Genomic DNA, 22,527 nt, shown 5'->3' with positions numbered 1-22,527 from the left:
GGTGCAGCTGCAGTGCAAACACAGCCCAGGCAGGGGTATGTGCTGGGTTATGCCAAAATACGTATATTTCTTACAAAGAGAAGTGATTGTAGAGAACCCTTTGCACAGTTCCATAATCAGTGAATAAAATTCGCTGTTATATTAGTGTCCAGAGTTTTGCCTGAGTTTCTCTCAAGTATCTGCAGATACAACAATGACAATAAACTCAGTGTTATTTTGCAGTTGCAACTCCATGGCAGCAGACTGCCATGAGTCTTTTTTCATTTTGAACAGTGACCTTGATTTAAATTTATTTCCTAAGAAATTCTGGCAAGTCTGAGACAAGCAGTATGCCAGAATCACTTCTAATGATCTGTCCCCCAGAAATTTCCTTACATAATTGTTAATACAAATAAAATATATATAAAAAAGAGGAGTCATGTAGGGCTTAGAGCTTATCAGCTTCAAATTTCCATCAGGGTAAAAGGGTTTTGCAATTTCCACTTTAATGGATACCTACAGAGATTCAGAACATATTGACTTGCAAATAAAGTTGAAATACATAAAACATGGAGAAGCTTTCTCTTTGCCTTGGTTAAAATGACCTTTCTTTCTTTCTATTTAAGTTTTATGGCACGGAATCAAGATGTAAAACAGAAAAAAATATTACAATTTAGAGTCTTTTGGCTCAGTTCAGGCAGTCACTTTTCCCTCAGCTAGGACATATTTTCATCACAGAAAAATAAGTGTATGTGTACATGTGTGTATATATCCTTACATTTACCAGCCAAAGGAATCCTGTTTTCACTTAGCTTTTCTTCAGTGCCCTGAGGCATGGTGGATACATTTATGTAAAATATGTTATTAGAAGGGGTTTTTTTATTTTACTTTGATGGAATTAATTTTCTTTAATTCAGATCTATTCTCTGATGGCCTAAATTACAATGTACTTTGATTTGTTTCTAGCTGATAAACAGTAACCTGACATGCAATAAGCTGTTTTGTTGGTTTTATCTTTGTTTTAGTTATCTTCCTTGGGCACTGCAGAAAGTTCTAATCTGATATTTGTGATTTTGTTTATTACTTAAATTACCTTGTCTTGAACAGGTAATTGCAATTGAAAACTCTCCTGTGCTCAAAAGTCATGTCTTTCCTGCTTAGAATTCTCTTTTTCTACCTGTGAGATGCTGTGGTTCCTTATGAGTCTTCTCTTTTTCTACTGCCTTTGGAAAAGTTTGAATGCATGTCTGTTCAAATATATATATATTTGTACACACACTGTAAAGCTAAAAAATAAGTATCATAAATTTATCAGCTCATGGGAAAGAATATCAAAACACTTCATTTGGAGACAATTTTCTTGGCATAGCTGCTCTTTTATAGTATTTATCTATTCTGCTTATTTTGTTAATGCAGGAGACTGGGTCTCTGTGGAAGTTCATAAGCCACTACTGTTCCTTCTCAATAAAATTAATTGGTGTCCCAACTTATTCTCTTGCGGCAATTATGAAATCAACGGTAATAGTAATTTCATGTGAATGTTACCTGTGAAGGGCTCTGGTAAATATGATCAGAAGCCCTTCTAGTCCTGAACCCTCTCTGTGGGGCAGTGTCCTGTAGCAGGCTCTTGCACTGTTCCCAGAGATGTGGGCAGCACAGAGATGCTTGCCACGAGGTTTTCTGCCTGCTTCCTCTTCCAAACTGAGATACTTTCTGAGTCCTTACTTTCTTGTCAGCTTTGTTGGACTCTTTATCCATAAACGTGAGAGGAACTTAAACTCTGGCTTTTCACAACACATCTTATAACTGGTAGATTTGTTAAATTAATTATGCACAGAATACATTTGTTTCCTTAAAACCTTTTTATCCCCTTAAAATTTTTAGCTAATAATTTCATTCAGTTCCTTCTATTTCTTGCTTTAAGAGACACTGAATAATCTGTTCATTAGTATATTATCTTTCTCAGAAATGTAGTAACATTATGATAGCCACAACTTTTTCTTTGTTGAGTATTATAAATTTACAATTAAAAATCCGAGTCATTTATTGGTCCACCAAATTGTAAGAGCTGTTTTCCTGTTGTGTATTAACACCAGTAAGAAAGATTCTGAATGACGTACAAGAATAGTTTTCATGTTATGTTCTCAGACCAGCATAAACTCATCATCTCTAACAGAAATGCGGAAGTACAGCTGCAAAAATGCATCTGCCTGAATTGTGTTATCTGGCATCTGTAGCGATTGTCATTCTGCTAGACTTAAAAGCCAAGGAAAGTAGTATATATAATGTTTAGCTAGGTGACATCAGTGGCTCTTATAGGAAGAAAAAAACCCTTTTAAGTTCATCAAAGCTGCATAAACTATGTGCTAATTACAAACAGCTCAAAGGACAGATTTTCAAATACTTTATAAAATACTGCTTTCACTGGCGCACTTTTAACAAAACAATCATGATTTCTTAATCCAGATGTGTCTCATTATTATTCAAGCCCTAGTTTGTTTATTTATCTGTATTAACCTCAGACTGTCAGATAGTTCAGACCCTTGTTTTGCTCCTCATGAGCAGCCAGCTGTACACAGTGGTGTGACTGGTGACTACGTGTCACAGCCACAGTGCTGGCTGAGTTACAGTGTGGTGACATTGCCATTGCCTGTCAGGATGGCTTTCCTTCTCCTCCTCCTCCTGTGTCTGCCAGCACAGAGCTCCCCTCTCCTTGCTGGGCCCCTGACACTGCTGAGCTCTCTTACCAGCCCCAGGAGCCCAAAGGTCAAAATCTGTCCTGCTCCCATCAGACATGTGGGAGAAGACCCTTTCCCCTTTGTTCCCTGTCTATTGAGATGTAGATTCCCTTAGATTTTTGCTTTAATTCCTAGACAGGAGGCTGAAGCTGAAGAGAAAGGAGAGATACAGCAGCATGTGAAGGAAGCCAAGGAGCATCCAGGGCCACCTTAGTGCGCTTCTGTTCCTCCAGAACTTATGCCCATATGGGACAGAAAAGGGCACCTGTCCAAAAAGTGGTGTGGTAGCAGGAAGGTGGCAGTGAGAAGGCTTTCCTCTGTGTGATGATGTAGCTGGCTGAGTTAAAAGATGGTTGGGAAAAGCCCTTAAATGGAAATCTCAGACATGGAACTTGATTTTCCTGCCAGAAATCTGGCTGAAGTAGAGTGTTTGTTGTGGAGAATGTTGAAGCTGCGGTGAGCCCAGATGTCATAGTCACTTCTCACTGTTTGGAGTCTGTCTTCAGACCTTGGCAGAGACGCAGTAGGCCAGCAGTTACAGAGGAAAAACCTGTTGGAAGGCCACAGGATGTAGGGCATACCCCCAAGCCTCATGCACTGTTGCTGCCTTCACTTCACCTGTGGACTTCTGAAGATGAGTTCTCTCTTCTGAGCCCTGGAAACTGAGCTGCTGTGCAGATGGTACCATTTGTACAGAAGAAATCATAGCCAAAATAGCCTCCTCTCCAGAGACCCTTGGCTGTGGAGAGGCAGAGCAATGACTCACCCTTGACTATTAGCAAATATAGTGGGTTTGGAAAAAAAAAAGGATCCCATTACCTGAAGAGGTTGTTCTGGTTTGGAGTTTGATTTTTAAGCTGTGAGCTTTCTTTTTTTCTACAGTTTTTAAGCCTTCCATGTTTTTAATCCTTGCTGATGTGTGCTGTAGGCCCAAAAGCACAAAGAGCTGGGGAGCTGCTGGGGCAGCCAAGAGCTGTGTGTAGTGGGTGGCACAGACAATGCTGCTGCTGTCCCTTGATTACAAGTGGTCAGTAGCTCAGCTTGCAAGAGGGAAAAATGAATGTAGCCAGAGAATGTAGCAAGAGGTTGTGCAAGTCTCCCTGAGGTAAGCAAATGGGGAGTTTGTGCTCTTGCTTGGAGGAATATCTGTATTCCAAGAGTGGGCAGTAGACAGGCTCATCCAAGGAGCAGCAGGACATGGCTGAGGCTCCTCAGCCTTCTCACCTGCAAAGGCAGCTAAAATCACAGTGGGCAGAGGAGGGCAGGTGGAGGTTTTGTGCAGAATCTCTCTTGCTCATGAACTTACACCATGACCCAGAAACAGCAGACAGCTCAGGAATTCTGAGGTCTCTCTGTCTGACTGTGTACATGCCTGTTTACCATCCTGGTCTGGTCTAAATACTAGGAGAAGGCCAAGGGCACATGAAGTCCAATAAGAACTTTTGATGAGTTACCAATGCTGTTTTCTCCATGAAAACAACAGAAAGTTTTTGAAGGGCATCTGTTCCCTTCAGCTCACTGCTTGCCCCTTGCCATGACCTGTCTGGTCTTTATCCTGTTGGATAACACAGCTCCAGTGTAACAGGGGATTTCATTCCTCATGGTCTCCCCTCATTCTGATTTACTTTTATCACAGGCTAAAGCTTGTAAACCTTTGACTCCTGTTTACAAATAGACAGTTTGGATGATATTAGCAAATATAAACAGTCCTCTCCATGAAAATCCTATTTTAAACACAGATTTGTAAAGACCAATTTTATCTCTACCATCTGTAACTAGTTAAAATTCCAATTATATTTTTCTTAAAAAGGATTTGTATGGTAAGCATGAGCTACATTGAAACTAATATAAACTGTAGCCTTCCTTCTATTAAGAGTTTAGAAAATAATCTAATAGAGACCTGGCTTATCTGCAGCCTCCAAATAGTGCTGAAAAAGCAATGCTTTCAGTTCTCATAGGTGATTTTTTTCTTCTTTTAAACTCTATGATATATTTTTCTAACATATATGCACAAAATCGCATTTGTTTATCTTCAAATAATTTGTTAGATGAATGCCAGATCCTTAGTTGACATTTTAATTAATCTAGAATCAGTCAGTTTATTTTTATTTGGCCCAAGCTGGAATAAGGAGTTATATAAACTAAGGATATAGTCAGTCTCTCGCTGCAAAAAGCTGTGTACCAATTTAAAATGTAACTATCCCTCTTCAGTTTGTTGCTGCCACTCTGCTGGGGCTCCCTTAGTTTGTAGATTTCCCACCTTCTGTAGGCTGTTTAACCCATCTGTCACAGCATTAAGTCATTGGCATTCTTTGCTATCCAGTCCTGTGGTGTAGGGGAAAGAGCCAGAAGGGTGAGGGAAGGCTTCGGTGTGGTAAATGACTGACCAGGGCACAGTGCAGTGGAGCCCATCCCTGAGCTCCTTGGACCTGCCAGAATCAGCTGTGTGAGCTCTGGGCTGTGCGTGCTGCAGACACACATCCCCCACTGCCCCTTCTGCAGATGGGGCCACCTTGAGCAGGAGATCTCAGGTGGCAGCTTCATAAAGCATCTCATCAAGATTCACCAGATGTATTTGTCAAACGTTTAGGATTCTGGCATGGCTGGTACATCATTCTTTTCTTTTGACCACTTTGCACCTGCGTTGGGTGAAAACGATTTTTATCCATTGCCATTTTCTGCTAGGTGAGTGGGAGCCAAAGAGCTAAAAGTATCCAGATGGGTGCTTGTGCTGGTCTAATTAAATCAGTTTTGAAGCATCTCTTTAGGCTGTGGGCAGATGTTCTATTTGTAGAGAGCTGTGCCAGATGAGGATTACAAGCCACACTGCTGGAGGTTATTGCCCTTGCAGCTCTGCTGGCACAGCCATCCTGGATCCTCTTCAGCTTACACAGGGTGCACACGTGCATTTAGGGGTGGTCATTACCTGCCTGCCCACGCTGGCCCCCTGGGCACACAGTCAGCTCTGCTGGGTGCTCCAAATGTGTGTCCTAGCCTCTTTCAGTCAAAATTAGTCCAGTGGGAATAAGAGAGCTATAGTTGTTCTAGTCCATTGTGTCTGTCAGAGAGTGAGGAGCCCTAATTAGCCAGGGCACAGTGTGGGAACACAGGGGACAAGCTGGGGTTGGGATCTGAAGGAGGCCATCTATTTGCAGCTTCCGTATGCTGGGGTGGGAGCAGGAGCCTGTCTCACTGCTGGTCATGATGCATGGCCTCTGGTGAGGAGTTTTGGAGAACGGCAGGGACTCAATGTCTTTGGACTACTCATTTACCAAGGTCTTGGTATTGGCTGGAATAAGGCCCATGGGGATGCTGAAGGATTGTCAAAGGCAGTCCAATCCAAACACGGAAGCTTTTCTCATCAAGCTGTTATACTTTTACCCAATGTATTAATGTGTGCACAGACAAAGTAGGAAACACTGTTGACCAAGTCTGGTGAGCTGCTTAGCTTCACTGGGCCAAAACTATCTCAGCAGATAGCTCTGGACTTCCTATGTAACACAAGGGTCAACTGCGACAAATAAACCCATATTGTTTGTTGCTTTTTGTATCTTAAACTCTGTCTGCATTAGGAACTATGCTATTTATTCTCATGACTATTCTCATTTAAAATGTGTTTGATTAAGAGCAACTTAAATCCCTTACAAAATGCGTCTTCCACTACAATATGGAAAAAATGTCACTGTTGCTTATGGTGCTGTCTGGCTTTCCTCGACTCTCAAAGGCAGTTTTTAATTAAGCATATATGGTGCAGTCCTCCATCACTGCCCTTGCTAGAGAATTATTTCTTTCAGTTGCGCTTCTAAAGATCATGGCTATATGCAGAAATCAGTCTCTACCTGTGTTTTTTGAGAAGTTAATCAAAAAAATGGCTGAAAATAACCCCAGGTCTAAGTCGCATTCCTGAGGTCCTCTCTGAGAGTTTCTTGTCCTCCCTGAAGGTGTTCAGCCCGGAAGAGCAAACAGCTCCCTTCTCCAAGGCACCTGGTTGTGTCCTTCTCCTCAGGAAACAAATCAGTAATATTCTGTGTATACTGGTTGCTTCCTCAGTTCCCACAGTTTCCTTTCCACTCTCCAAGCAGTGGAAAAAGTGTTCCCTATGCCACAGAAACACAGCATATGTGTAAGCTGAGAGCAGTCCTGAAAATATCCATTTACTTTTCTCTTTTTTCAGACCACTTTTTTCTGCAGCTGTCCAGAGTTTTAGCAGCTCACAGCCACCCAAGTGAAACAGCAGCAACAGGAGCAGAAAAAGAAAAAGAGGCACAACCAGCCCTAAGCAAGGCAGGGGTTGTCAGAGCAGGATTTGCTGTGGCATTGTGGCACTGGCTACACATTGGGGAAGAGCCTGGCATCTGATTTTCTGCAACCACTAGATGGCACAAAAAATGCTGCTGTAGCATCAGCTTGTTCCTGGAAAATTACTTCAGCATCAGGCTCATGCTGCAGTTAAAGGAGATTCTTATGTCTCTTTAATTCAAAGGCATATTTTAATGCTTCTCTTCGGGGCAAGGATGTATTGGTTGGAGTCATCCTGTTGAGTGGAAATTAATCTTAACAGCAAAATTCAGCTTCAAATATGAAGCACTGCTGGAGTCACTGCCATTCACAGGTGGAGGGTAACAGAGCAGAAGATGAGGGGAAGGGAGGTTGCTCTGCTAATTGCATTACAGGACCAGGAACTAAGAAAAATCATCAGTTCTCATCCTAACACTGAAAACAATTCTCTTTTTTAGCTTTGGGCAAATCACATAATCCTCTTCTCTATTTCCATATGGAGGGCAATGATTTCCTGCTCTGCACTGGTACCAGAGGAGTTAATTAATACTCATAAAGTACAAACAGAGAGAAGAAAACCACAACTATTGTAAGCTATTTGCAAGGGAGAGGTGTCCTGGTCTGTCCATCCTGCACCATCCTGCTATTGCTGAGACACTGTGATGGTTATAATATGATGATAGAATATGGATAAATATAAAACATAATGAAAGAAATACTTTGTTTTTGTTGCTGTTGTGTTTGCAGTGTAATTCATGATGGAAATTTCATGTTGAGTGAAAACAGCTTTGCTGCTGCTCTCCAAAGACCTCTCTGAGTCAAAGAAACAGCTTGATGCTGAGGAATGGTGACTTGCATGACCTGGCCTCCACCCACAGTCCAGTTTGCCTCCAGCTGAAGGAAGGAAGCTTTGGTGCAGTCTCTGGTTCAGTTGTTAATTCATAATTAAAGCTCCTAGTTACTCGGAGTACTTTGCAGCCACTGGGAAAGGCAGCCAGCTCTGTGAAAGGAGCTGGTGCTGGACTTCTCAGTACAAGAGACACATGCAGCTCCTGTAGCAGGTCCAAAGGAAGGAAACAAATATGGTGAAGGGACTGGAGCCTTTCTCTTTTGAGGAAAGGCTGAGGGAGCTGGGCCTGTTCAGCCTTGAGAAGAGAAAACTGGGAGGGGAGCTCATCAATGTCTGTCAGTATCTGAAGGGAGGGTGCCAGGAGGATGGAGCCAGGCTCTGCTCAGGCAACTGGAAAAGAGGCAATGGGCAGAGACTGATGCCGGAGAAGTTCCACCTGAATGTGAGGAGGAATTTCTGTACTCTGCAAGTGACCAAGTGCCAGAGCAGATTGCCCAGAGAGGTTGTGGAGTCTCCTTTGAAAGCAGTCTGGACACAATCCTGAGTAATGGTCTTCTGGTGAAGCAGAGGGGTTGGATTGGAGGACCTCCCTTCCAACCTTACCCATTCTGTGATTCTGTAATATCTCTTGTACATCCTCAGGATCAAGATCTTTGGTGCTTTTAGCACTGAAATAGGCAATCTGATCATAACAGCTTCTGACAGCCTAGACCATAAACTAAGACATTTCTGAACACTATTAGGAGCTAAGTGAAAAGCATAAAAATTCCATTGTAAATCATTAGAACTGGGAAAATCTTACTGCAGCAGTTGGTATGACTTTTGTACTCATGAGATGACATATTTCCTTTTCTCTTTATTGAGCGTAGAGGATATAGATACTCTAAGGAGAGACAAAGGACTTTACTGGGTATACAGGGAGCTATTTTTCATCATTTAGAAAGAAAGGGTTTAAAGGTTCAGATAAGGACAGTGCTGAAAAAAGAGAATTTGGCATGATGTCCCTGAGAAAACAAAGAACAATTATTTTCAAGCATACTTCATGCACTGATTTCACTGCCAATGAAAAGAGACTGACCGTGTCTTCCCATAATCATGGAGGGTATTTATGGCATAAATGTAATTTTTGGTTTATCTGAAACTGAGTTTTATCAGCTGTCTTTTAGCAAACTGAGAAATCAGGCTGTGAATGAGAGAAACATGAAAACTGCCAGACCAATACAAATCTGACAAAACAAATGATTACTGATTGGACTTCAAGAAAACTGAGAAAAACAGTTTTTATATAAAAAAAAAGAAGACACTGAAGTTCTGTAACTGCAGTGCCAAACTGATTTCTAACTCACAAGAGCATTGCCTTTGTTTTTCCAGTGATAAATTTAGTTTTTCCGCTTGTCCCCACTGCACATTTTAGTGATAATCTTGGAGACCTTTCAATTTCCATTAAAGACTTTAAAAAGTAAATAAAGTGATCTTGGCAACCTGTGGGAGAGCTAATGCAGTAGATAGAAGATGTTTTACATAGAGGGGGTTTATCTGTTTTCTCTCTGAAGCCATACTGTGCCCAGCTCTGCAGGGTCTGGGCAGCCTCAGGAGTATCCAGGACTCCTTCACACGGACCACCAGATCAGAGATATTTCATCACCTTGTTTCCTTGCTGCGCTACTGCTGTGGTGCCCCTGTGCCTGTGTCTCCCTGGCTGAGATTTATTACCCTTTGTGAATCAGGGGTCGTATGGCTGCCCCTGTCCCCTATAGTAGACGTGCCTACTGAGTATGTGCAGGGTCAGCAGATCTGCTGTAAAACCTGCCAGCCCAAGGTGGGACAGGTCTGCAGTATTCATACACCAGGTGAGTGCTGAGAGGGCCCTTGGGTCTTCTGTAGGAGCAGGCTGTGCTCGAGGAGATGTGGCAGGAAGGAGACAAGGAGCAAGAACAGGCTGGTGCTGCCTCGAAGGCTATTGCACAGTCCCTATGGGAGTGGACTGAGTCAGGCTTATGCAGGCAATTAATTATGTTACCATTTAATTATCCCCAGAGCTGAATACTCACTGTGGAATAAAGTGTCTTGAGTTGCAGCTGTGAATGTTAGCATTATGATCATAATCCTTTGGGACCCATGGCTTTCTCTCTCTCATAGCCAGGTCTTGCTCCCATTCACTGAGTGCTCTACTCCTGGCCAGAGACTGCATGAGGCAGTTAGCCATCATGGAAACCTGCAGAAAGTGATTTATTGTCCTAAAAACCCCTTTATATAGGAAATGTAGTAACACACCCAGCAACAGTACTGACTTTTAGCTCTTAGCACTACTTTTTTTCCAAATAACTAGCTTTCAGATACTGAGATTTTTTATATACTCAAATCTTGGTATTTTGCTACTCCTGTAAATGGATCAAGATGCATCTCAAACAATAATAAAGCAATAGTAAATTATAAATAATTTTAGTTGAAAAAAATTATCAAGATGGGACTGAAAGTTAGAGAAATTAAAAGAAAGAGAAGAAAAATACCATAAAGAAGCACAAGCACTTGACAAACAGCTATTAGACTTGAGAGATGCCCTTATTGTTGCTGCTCAGGGAATGGACTTATTTTTCCCACGAAGAACATTCACAATACCTTATTTAGTAATATTTCAAGAAGCTTTTTTAGCATCTGGCATTGAGTGCAGTTGTTGCAATGCTCTGGCAGCATGCTACACTGTAAAGCTAACACATTAGCATATTACAGAGACAAAAATAAATTGAAGACTCATGAAATCTTCAATGCAAGGTGTAGCTCCTCTTACGTCCAGCTCCATGGAGGATTCGTGCTGTAATACATGAATTCTTCTGCTTTCTACTCCTATGGCTGAGAGCACTTTTTCTATTTTTTCTTTTTTTCTTTTTTTCTTTTTTTCCAGTTTTTCTTTTTTTTTTTTTTTTTCCTAGTGAAAGGGTCATTGGCTTCAAGTACATTGCACATTTTGCAATGCCTCACTAAGTGGAAGTAGTGATGTGAATCAAGTGATGTATGGGCACTGGTGTAGTTTATAGGATTATGCAGGGTATAAGGACAGAAGCTGACTTGGATCAGATGTGCAGTATTTTATGAATCATCTTTAATGGCATGAGTAGAATTGGATAGAGCCTAATAATAGACCTAGAACATTTTTCTATTTGAGTTTGCTACAAAAATTCCTGAGCCACTGATCTTTAAGTGAAACAGTTTTCCTTAACAGTTTTTAAAAACCATCCTGGATGGTGTTAACAAGGTCAATGAAGAGATCCAATAATTATTCAATAATTATCAACATTTCTTATAAGAGCCTAAAATAGCCTTTTTATAACAGAGATGGATAAAATTAATTTTGGCTATGGCATAATTTTGGGGTGTTGTAAATTCTTTTTCTTTCAAAACTCTACATTAAGTGTTTCTAAATACAATAATGCATTCTGGAGTTAAAACAAGATGTGATCAGAAAGTCTAAGCTGACAGAAAAATACTATGACAAATAAAATGAGAAGTGTGAAATACTTCACAAGGTTCACTAAAGACTTTGCAATTGCTGCCCATTTTTATGGCTAAGGTGCTCAACAAATAAAGCAGTTATCACAGAAGACCAAAATAGAGTGTATGGAAGTAGTTGCAATGAAAATGCATTTTTAAATAATCCTCAGTAAATGCCATTGTTGTTGGACTCTTAATGAGTATTCAGATAGGTTTTAACACACTGCATATATTGTCCAAGTCCTTTGGGATGTGATGTAAAATCAGTGGACTGAACTATGATCTCATTGGCACTGGTGTAAATCCAGAGGATATCATCAGACTATGTCATGGTCATTTCCAGTTTTTCAAGGAGTTACCAAACAGAAATTGGTCCATGTTCCTTGATTCTCTCTTACACTCCTTTGAATAGGAACTACTTGTATACAATTCAACAAAAACAGCATGTTGACTGCATCTTCTCCACTTTATTAGGACAGAAAATAAACCACAATGTTTTTCCTCATGTACCTTCTCAGTAGACCACCTCTCATTGTGGGAATTACAGAGTACTTCCAGCCTCAAGGATCCTAGGAAAAATTAAACTGGTGGGTCTGAGGGCAGAGGAAGCATAACTGAAGTCTGAAGACATCTGCCACCCAAAGGAATGCCTAGGGACGTGGGAAGTGACATGAGTATTTGATCATGGTCAGCTTGAAAGTAAGGAGTGTGATAGAGAAACATGAAGAGACTTAATCTAATTCTTTCTTTGAGAAGAAGCTCTCATTGGAGGCCTCTGAGGGCCAGGAACTAGGGTAAATGAAGATTTCAGTGGCAGAAGCAGGAACTGTTGTTCAGCGTTACAAACCAAGTCCTGTCCTGGCCAAGCCCCACTCATCTGCCTCCAAGTTCTGCCATCCAACTTCCATCGTACTGCATTTTAGTGTGACAGTGCAGACAAAGAGAGCAGGCTGGGGCCAGCTAAACTCTCCTTCCCACAGGTGAAACACTCCAGAATCTGACATACAAGTGGCTAATTTATCTTATTTCACAGTAAACACGCAGCCTGAATTGGGCATCTGTGGAGCAGACTCACCCTTGCCTTGCTGTGTGAGTGGACATGCAGTGGTGCCTAGGAGGGGTGAGGTGGGTAAGACACAGAGGAAGGAAAGCATAGTCCAGATGTGAATCAGACCTTACAGAAACAGCATGGCTGAGCAGCTGCAGCAGGACATGGACATTTTTGCCATGAATTTCATTACTGTGGATCTGCTCCACTATTAGCAACCGTCTGGTAATGGGAAAGCAAAGATGCTGTTAAAGCCCAGACCTGGTAGAAGAACTTTGCATTCCTAAATGATTGAATCAAAAAGCAGAGCATAAGCCCCATAGGCAACAATCCTGGCACAAGGTTTATTTTTACAGTGTGAGTTCAGGCACTGGAATGTCCTGAATTAATTCCAGAAGGGTTAACACTCTCACACCTTGCAGCCTGGCCAGGCACCCAGTGCTGTGGGTACAAGCTGTACCCTCATTTTCCTTATATTTCAGTTACCAAAACAGCCATGTCTTTCTAGCCTTTTTTAGCTCACCATTCCTTTGGAGCCTTCTTGAATTATTGACCCCATACCTCTTACTTCTACTTCCTCTTCCCTGTCTATTCCTGTTCCTAGAAACTGTCCCTTCTCCACTGTGGCTGAGACCCACTGCTACCCAGCTCATGGCACTGACTGGGCCCCCAGTTTGCTGCGAGTCCATGTGAGCCCAGATGAGCAATTTCTTCTTCCAGTGTTCATCGGTTGTTCACTTGGGGAAGCACTGCCCTGCACTACCTTCAGAGACAGACACTGTTTTTGCTGCTCAGAGCAGAGCTAAGCAGCTGACAGACACATGAGAAGCCGTGTACTGACAAAAGGCAGCACTGCTGGCAGCTTCCTGCTTATAAGCTCCCTGAAAGAGTTCAGAGAAAGTGGGAAATGTTAGTAGAAACAAAATTTGTTTACTATAATCTGCTGTTAGCTTATCTTCTAAAAAATGTGCTCTTTAACCAAGACTCACTTTTGACCAAGATCTCACTGCTGAGCAACCACAGTCACCTCTTCTCATGCAGCTTTTAAAACTTTTGCAAGATGGTAGGACAAACCATGTTGTATTTTATGCTTGGTTTCTTATGCTTCTTTCTGATGAAAAAGCTAAGAGGCCATTACTGGAAAACTATTTAAGTGTTATGACTTTTCCAAGACCCGCTGTCACAGGGTTCATTTTTTTCTAGTTAACACCACTTTGGCAAGTGAACAGATTAAGACAAGTCCTGCTGCCCTGCAGACATCCACATTTCTTCTTTATCCCATATATTTTCTCCAAAATGTTCCAGTTCTTTTTCTAAAATTGATTTTGCGTCTCCAGCCTAGTCAGGGACTTTTAACAACTTTTATTTGAAGAGACGAGATGGTTAAAGAAGGAAAGAAGTGTTTGTTCAAGAACCAAGACAGAAACTGAAACAGCTGACTCAAGGGCACAGAGGAGCTTCCTGACAATGAAAAGCTTGAAAATGGGTACTCACTCTGTAGCTGTACCATAAAATATTTCCTTTGTTCAGAGGAGCAATGAAGCCTCACAGCTGTGAACTCATCATAACTTCAGTTCAAATTTTAAATGTATGTCTTTTAAAGGAAAAGAAAATACCACATGAGCATCTTCTTTAACCCCTCATTTACCATGAGCATTTGCCTCTCATAAGGAAACAAGAATTGACATTTCTGTAGTTCTACTGAGAACCCATTACTCAGCACCATAACCCCACCTCAGCCATCACCACAGTTCTGTAGCAAGCAGGTGAATTTATTCATTAGATTTATCCTATGTTTATTAACAGCCCAGCTCAGAAAAAGAGTCAGTGACAAAAACCATCTGGAATAAACATAATGGAAAACAAACAATGTAATATATTCCGTCACTCCAGCCTAATTGCACTGTTTGGTGCAAATGCAAGTGACAATTTACAAGCCAAACTCTTATTAAAGGGAAAAATGAGCTGTGCAGGGAAGCACAAATCAAAGTAACTAATCAACACAGGCAACACGTTCAGGGATTTAAGAGCCAAGGTACGGCAGTCTTTTATTCCTCTTTGTTTTCAATTTGGGAGACCTGCTGTGATGTTGCAGTACATTATACATTATATATCTCCTTATGCAACACTGGGGAGAAGCACGCCTCTGACTGTTGTCTAATTTTTCACCAGCTACAGCCTGTGACTTTTGTGTTCAAAAGTCCTATCCTATCACTTAAGCTGGGAGCAAGGCACACTCTCCAAGGCACCAGTTTTCTTTTAAGGCAACTCTCCTCTTTTAGCATATAAAAAACCCCCTTGGAATTAAGGATAAGGTTAGAAAATATTTGAGTTAGCTAAAAGCAATGCCAATTTGATCTCAAACAAGTTCTTATTGAGTGAATTGGTCCAGCAGGAGAAAAAGGAAATTCCCTTCCATGCAAGAATCTGAACAACACATGGCTCCTGTCCATGACCCGTTTCAGCTTCGAAGCTGGAACTGACTCATTAAATGCATCTGGCGTCCCCAGGGAAGCAAGAGAAAACCCTGGCAGCAATAAAGAAAAGATGGTAAAAGCCCTCTGAAGCACAAATCAGCCAAACATCCTGTCTGCACTGGAGCATCATCTTCAAGAACGACATTAGGCACCTGCATGAAAACTGAGCCCTCAAAGACATGACAGTGCTACAATATGTAATGCTGTTAGTTCAGGGAAAGTACTCCTGTGACCTGGAAAATACCAGCTCAGAGCAACAGGGAAAAATATGAGGAAAACTCATTACAATAAGGGGCAACCATCTAGCATTACAGTGAAATCAGTATAAGTAAATAGGCCCACAGCCCTGACTGTTGAAGTGTGGGTCATAGGTTCCATAAATGTAGGAAAGTATGGTTTACAAAACTCTGTGCTGAATTATTCTCTCAGTGATGAGATGCTGAAGAATTTTTTTCAGTTTTTTTTGTGAGAAAGAAAAGTGAAGAAAGGCTTCACTGAGGGGAAAAGATGTCAAAAGATAAAGCTGCTTTATCTGCCACAAGGAAGGAGACCACAGTCATCACCATCCCATGTGCAGAGGTGTCTCTCTGGACTTTCACATCCTTAGCCCGTCTGCAAGGAGCCAGGATCATTTCACATTTTGGAAAAGGACCTGTAGCTGATAGATTGTCTTGGAAACAACATTTATCAATGAGAAAGCATTTCATATTTCTCTCTGAACTGGTATTTTTCTGGAATGGGATCCAATACTCTCTTTCAGGGTCCAGTAGGCCCTGAAATGTAGCTTGTTCTCAACCATAAGGTCGCCTTATTCTGAATAAGAAGGCTGATAATGTGCAAACTTTTGTCATAGCTCATGTCTATGAAAAAATGTCCATATCTTAGTTTCTGCGCCTGCAGTTTTCAGAAAGAAATATGTGATGTCCCTTTCTCCTTGAAGAGGTGGTATCATAGATATATCCACAGTGGGGTGTTTCTTTATTTAAGAGACAAGGCGCAAAGTCAGAGAAATACACCCTTGAGAATTCTAAAATTTCAGTACTTCAGAAAAGCCAAAAATTTTATTGCCAGCTAACTGTATATCCATCTCTCCAGAGCATCATTACATCATCTTATTAGCATGCAAATCAGGATGACATAGTTGTTGCTGATTGATTTCGAATATGATATTTGCAACATAGATACACTGTTTGGATGGTCCTTGGTAACACCTTCCAGGCATCTCTGCATGTTGTTGACATGAAACTGTAATTTTTTCAACTAGGAGGATAATCATGAGGATGACTCATCCCCTCACACACTGAGTTCATGTCTATTCTTAAAAAAATACTGTATCTGAGTCATCTGTCAAACCCCACAGGTATTGTGTTCATTTATGTCTCTTCATCTTCTAACTACTATCATTGAAGTAGGAATACCCAAAAGTTGTAGTTGTTTTTTCTCTCACTTGAGTTACAGGAACTTAACTAATGTTCGAAAGTGAGTGTAAATAAAAGAAGGATGATTCCACATTTGTAGATTAAAAAATTCGAGGAGTATGTTGTGTCTGCAATAATTATAATGATAAAATATTTTAACTGTCAGATAATATGGATTTTTCGCTCTTGTTCTATGTCCAGTGGTGGCCAGTCTGACCAGAGAACCTGAACATTTTCCTTCCTGAGCAAGGAACGGTCACGAATACAGAGCATTTTCTCTAAGGAGAAGAACACGGCAGCCACGGTATGGTCAACACAACCGTCATGTACCTTTCCAAATCTTCAGCTTTGTAAGTGGGGATTATTCTGCCCACATGGGTTTGCTCAGACATTCATTTGCTCTCTTATACCCTGAGGAATTTTTGTAATCCTCCAGGATTCCCTTTTTCCTCTGGGAGAGGCGATTCAGGGGACATGCTGATGACTGTGCCTCTAGTTAGGAGGTTGTCCATGCCTTGAGGCACAGTGACCTGGGCATGCTGTAGTGTCCTTGTTGTTGCAACCGTGTGAAATTGAATCTGGTTCCTGATTGTCACCGAAAAAGCCCCCAAACAGTCCCAATACTTTCTTTTGACTCCCTGCACTGTCACCTTTGCTTCACATGCTCCACCACAACCTTGAGTGCTGTCAAGGGTCTGAGCTACCAGTAAGTTCCAAAATCAATTTATGGTGAACACTGAAGTTTTTCTCAGTGTTTTAAAAGGACTTCACAGGGACAAAGTAGCCAAGCTATCTCAAGGAACTATCTATCAACAACCCCTCAAGGCAGAAACTACTTGCTGGAGTATCAGCTGATAAACAAAACCAGAGATGACATTCAAAGAAAAAATTGGCTTACTTATCACTTGTTCTGCTTCAACATTACTTTAGAAAAAGCTGGATGCAGATATTGCATGAACATAATTATAGATTTCAGGAAATGACTTAAAAGCCACAGAGGAAATCTTACAAATACAACAGAATTAATTCTCTCTGGAATACAAATGCTAGCAGATTTCCCTCCCCTTCCCCCTTTCTCCTTCAGTCTTTTCCCCAGCTACATTTAAGATATCAAGTTTATAAGTTACTTCACTGAAGTTCAGAAATGGGCAGTCACTCAAAAAATCAGTTGCATGAACAAACATCAGTTGAGAACAAAGGATGATGGTATTTATTCTCACAGATTCATAGCAAATGTCCATGCTCTCATTGCAACCCTCCATTGCAGCAGCTCACTTAGAGCAGCATCCAGACTTGCTTTCCATCTGCAGACTGGAATGTCCCTGCAATGCTTCCTTCCCTGCCAAGGGCTTTTCCACTACAGGCATCGCAGTACTGGTAACTGCTCTCAGTTCTCCACGCTGGTCATCTGGGGATATTTTGCTACCTATGGTCCTTTATGGTAGTTTTGCTGATAATCTTGTACAACACAGATTGAGAGCTGGCTTTCTAGCAGGTTTGGAGGTTTTTTTTAACCTGTGAACCCATGGGAAAGCTGCAGGCACACAGCACCATGGAAAGGATTAAAATCTGTTTCTTTCTTTACAAAGAACCTTTTACTAAGATCTCAGTTCTAGAGTCATTGAGTCATGCCTCAGTCCTCAGGTCTGTAAGTCTGAGAGGTGGTATTTGGCAAAATAAATACATATGTGCTGAAGTGTTTTACCAGAGCAGTAAGGGATAGCAGGGCTTCACAGAGAGAAAAAGATCTTGAGACAGACACCAGAGAAGTCTAAGTCTATCACACATCAGATTGCAACCTCTTTATATTGCAAGGATTTATTTGGGAGCGCCACTCTCTGAGTTATGCTGCTGTCAAGTAGCAAAATACTGCCTCAGGTTTTTGAAGCATTTGAACATTTGCAATCCTTAAATAATTAGAATTGTCGGAAAGAAAGACAGCCCATCAATCAGAAGCTTTCACAACTCCTTCTCATTTGTATGTAGATTCCTAAACCTGAAAACCTGATATTGTCAAATAATATACTAAAATAGAACACCCTTTCCCTATTTTTTTTTTTTTTAATGTTACAGTATTGGATAGAAAACAGATCTTAAAACTTTCAAAGTGGAACTGGAGGAACTGTTCTGTTTTGTCAAGCTGCTGGATTTGTCAATCTACTGTGTTTTGGGTAATGACCAGTCCCAGAAGATGTCTGGGTGTGGAAAACACTAGGAAAAGCATAGCATTAGGCAGTAATTAAATGCAAGGCAGTAATTAAAGCACCACTTAGCCTTGGGCATGAGATTTCAAGGGTCATAAGCCTCCATGCTTTGCTTACATGTGGGTGGCTTCACTTGTACCTGCAGAGATGGGGATTAGCCACTGAAATCCAAAATAGTGGACACTTGGGTTCATCAGCTGTGCTGGGGCATTCTGTCCTCATCTCCATCCCAAGCCTTCTCCATCCACAAAGGCTGAACAGCAGCTGTGGTGCTGTGGGGTAAGGAGAGGCTGATTTGAGGAAAACCTGTATTCTGGAAGAGCCTGGCATTAGGAGATTCTGTATCCTGGAGAAGTGAGAAAGGAAAAGGTTTCAAGGATTGGAGAAAGAGGGAAAAAAGAGAGGGAAAGAGCATGTCCTGCATCACCACTGAGATCTAACACCCCCTCAGCATCAGGAACCTGTCAACAGCCCCATTCCTTCTCAAAGATGGAGGCAAAATCTCCAAAACTTGGTTGAATTAAGGCATTTCTCTTTCCAAACCAGATGGGTGCACTAGGTATAAGCACTGCTAACATCTCATTATAATGTCATTATAATTAATAAAGCCTTTGACAATATGTGCAACAATCCATTCTTAATATCAACTAACTAAAGTTTAAACTGTTCACATGTCACAGGTTTTCTCAGGTGATCTCTTTAAAAAACAAACCCTTCAGGACTGAAAATCAGGCAGAGTGGGAGAAAAGAACTTTTTTAAGCAGTAAATTATAATCCAATAGCAAACCATTTGGATGAAATCTGTTTGTATGATTTCTTTCCTTTGAAAGAAAATGAGTTATTTTCTTATTTCAGATCTCTTCTTTCCATTTATGTTCCCAAATTTATTCCTGATTTAAGATCTTATGTTCTTAGATTCTCCACTCATCAAATTTCATAGCTGTACCTCCTGAAAATGAAAGTTTAGAGTAAGAAAGATCAAAAGATTTTGTTCAGTTGTTTCCATAGGCACTGCATTATTTCCTCTGGGAAATTGTGCAAGAGGAAGATTTCAGCCTGCTCACAGGATACATCAGAATGAAAATGCAATTCACAACTGGGGCAGCTCCTTTGGCTCTTTTTGTTGGTTGTTCTCTTTGAGCTCACATCGGATTAGAGTATTTCACAGTTTGTTTCAAGCTTAAAAACAAAGCTGAATAATTAGATGAAAATATCTCATAACGAATAATCCTGAAAAATATGTGGTTTATTGGTTTGTGAGCTAGGAAGTGACATCAAGCATCAGACATGGATACTTTCATTTAGTGCATCAGTTCTGCATAGTAAGACAGAGTGCATTCCTCACCATAAAATATATGCAAAGTATTTAAAGATGTTCAAATTCAAAGCCAGAACCATCTGCTTATCACTGACATCTGTTGCTTCAAAGCAAAGGACTATATGAAAGGTTCAGAAGGCTTTAGAACACAAAAAAAGCATTTGCCAAGAGAACACATGAATATACATAAATTCAAAATTGTATAATAAACGGCTGTTTTCTCCCTGGAGTGTGGTTGCACCAGTTAGGTGTAATAGAGTTTTGTATTGCAAAGAAAACAGCTCCTACCTATCTCTGTGCTGAAAATTAAGTTTTTTATCATTCTCCAAACACTCTTGAAAATCAACATCCTCTTCTTCCATTATCGGAGAAGTTTGACTTTCACACCGGCCCCATTCAACTCTGACTTGCTCCTGCCAGTGCACCTTCAAGATGTGATCCTTATTACCTTGAAAGCCTCTTTCTGCAGAGCCTTTCCCTTGCTCAGGGACTCACCAACATCCCTGGAAGCAGCAAACTGCATCTCCCAGCCCTGCAGGTCTATTCATTTCCTTATGATTTTGGCAGCCAGGTCTGACTGCCCAGCGGACAGCAAGGAGGGGCCTTCCCACAGCCTCCAAAGAGTCATGTCATCTCCCCTAATGGGCAGTGCCCCTCTCCCCTGCACTGCCATGGAAATGAAGGGCAAGAGCAGGGCTGGGAGATGTGGTGAGGTATTGAGGGCAGCATCCATGTTCCCCTGAACACCTGACGCAGGAGGTGGTTGTGGTGCCATATCTGCAATAAATAAAGTTGGGTACCTGTGGGTGTGGGACAAGGTGGAAAGGTAGGAGGGAAGGGTTGGAGGGTAGAGTTCACACTGTGAGTGTTGGAGGGCAGGGTTTGCACCTTTCAGATATGTGGGCCTGGAGGAAAGGGCCTATTAAAATTTACTGGGAACTGGGAATAAGTTTGAGAGAATAGAATGTGCAGAGTCAGAGGGATCAGATGCTTTTTGGATAAGGAGTGCAAGGGAACTAGAGAATCTCTGAACAGGAAGACACTGACAATTCTGAGTGCATGAAATTTCTGTCTCAGGGTAGTACCACCTGTACCTAGTCAGTGAAATCTAATATAGCTTCACTGATTTATTACCAGGTCTGCATTCTGGCAGCAATCAAAATGGCAGAGAGGACTCCACAGACAAAAAGAGAAACTGGGCATTTCAACAGCTCTCTGCCAGGCTTATTCATGCCAAAAAGTACACGAACTACATAAAAAAGGAAGTATTTCATGACTTTAAGTTACACTGTGAAGCTCAGAGAAAAGTGATCCATCCCCTGCCATAAGCTCTAGATAACCATAGAGAGTGACAAAAGTAAATATGAGTATGAACATAGTTACATTTTATAAAGCAATCAAAATATTTCTTCCGTTATTTAATGTTCCTCTTAGTCACATAATCTGTGACTCCTTAAACCTCACTATAAAGCACTTAAAATCTCACAAGACCACGAGTTCAACATGAGGGTTTACACACTGCTTTTAAGTCCACTGACAACACTTTACAAACTACTTTTATGCTCTTTGTTTTCTTTTGAACAGCCTTTTCATTTCCCTGCCAGCTTCCCATTGTCCTTGAAATCAACGAAATCAGAGAAATCAGTAAAGGTCTCTGTGCTGATCACAACCAGAGAACAGAAATGGCCAGCGATCAGAAAAGCAAACACAGCCTGCCTGAGAAGCCACAGATTCTGCTCTTTACAAGACTCACAAGCAAAACAAGGTAAGATACTTAATTATTGTGCTGACATACATGCATTATTCAAATGGACAGCAGGATAGCAACGTTACTAGTATTAGGAAATTCATCTAAAGTTTAGATTATCTCAGAGTTTTTATGAGGCAAGAGAATATACAAAGTTTGCTTCAGCAGAATAAAAGCCCTTTACTTACATGGCTTGCAAAAGTTTGCAGCGGCTGGAGCCTCTGGTTTGCACTTTGTGCAAATATTGTCCCGAGTTGAAAGCCTCCTAACTCTGACGCTGGAGACAGCACATAGCTCACCAGTGCTTTGGGTTGATGAATCCTTTAAAAATGCTCTCAGATGTTTCTTTATCTGCGGTGCGCACTGACAGTAGACTGCAAAGCAGAAAGCCTGTCTGGTGCTATGAGGAAAGAGTTCCCTCTCTGCTGAATCCAAAGAAAAGGAGTCCTTGACCTCAACAACTAGAATAAATCTACTGTATCTTCTGGCTCTTTTCTGAATGCATACTTGAGCAGTAACATAAGAGTGAGCAACGGGAGTGCAGGAGCTGTGGCATGTGTGCTCTGCACCAGGAGGGCATGAGAGCAATGCTGCTTGCACAGGCACAGCAAAACCAAAACACAAGGCTTGTTTTTAGCTTTTAATATGCTCACATATTTTAAAAATAAAACAAAGATGACAGGCTTCTCTATTTCAGTTCGTGGCTCCCAAGTGGCAGCACTCTCAGGCTCTGTCCCCTGTGCTGAGGTTCCTTGTGTTCCAGATGAGGTTGCTGCTGGCTTTCTATTTCAAACCTCGATTTTCTGAGAATCTCTCTGTCTCCCAGCCAGGAAATGTAACCCAGACTGAAGTTTAGCATATTGGATATCGTAAATGCAATGAATCGCCTGAAAGCAAAATGAGTGGTTTTCAGATTTTTCTTTTCTTCTTCTAAAGAAAGATCTGTTTACTACTTTCTTTTCTCTCTTTCTTCCCTTTTGT

At 41.2% G+C, this 22,527-nt stretch overlaps 1 protein-coding gene across 1 annotated transcript in view; it reads right to left on the bottom strand.

Moving 5' to 3' along the window:
• The window catches only part of LOC136360215 (complement C1q tumor necrosis factor-related protein 7), a 99,288-nt gene extending 77,265 nt beyond the window's left edge, over window positions 1–22,023 (bottom strand). Inside the window, exon 1 of the mRNA XM_066317280.1 lies at window positions 21,735–22,023. The gene's annotated coding sequence lies outside the window, so the exon portion shown is untranslated. The remainder of the gene's footprint in view (window positions 1–21,734) is intronic.
• Window positions 22,024–22,527: the final 504 nt, after the last annotated feature.

This window comes from Sylvia atricapilla, chromosome 4 (genome assembly GCF_009819655.1).
Source record: "Sylvia atricapilla isolate bSylAtr1 chromosome 4, bSylAtr1.pri, whole genome shotgun sequence".
Taxonomy (NCBI): Eukaryota; Metazoa; Chordata; class Aves; order Passeriformes; family Sylviidae; genus Sylvia; species Sylvia atricapilla.
This window is presented reverse-complemented; position numbering and strand designations above follow the sequence as displayed.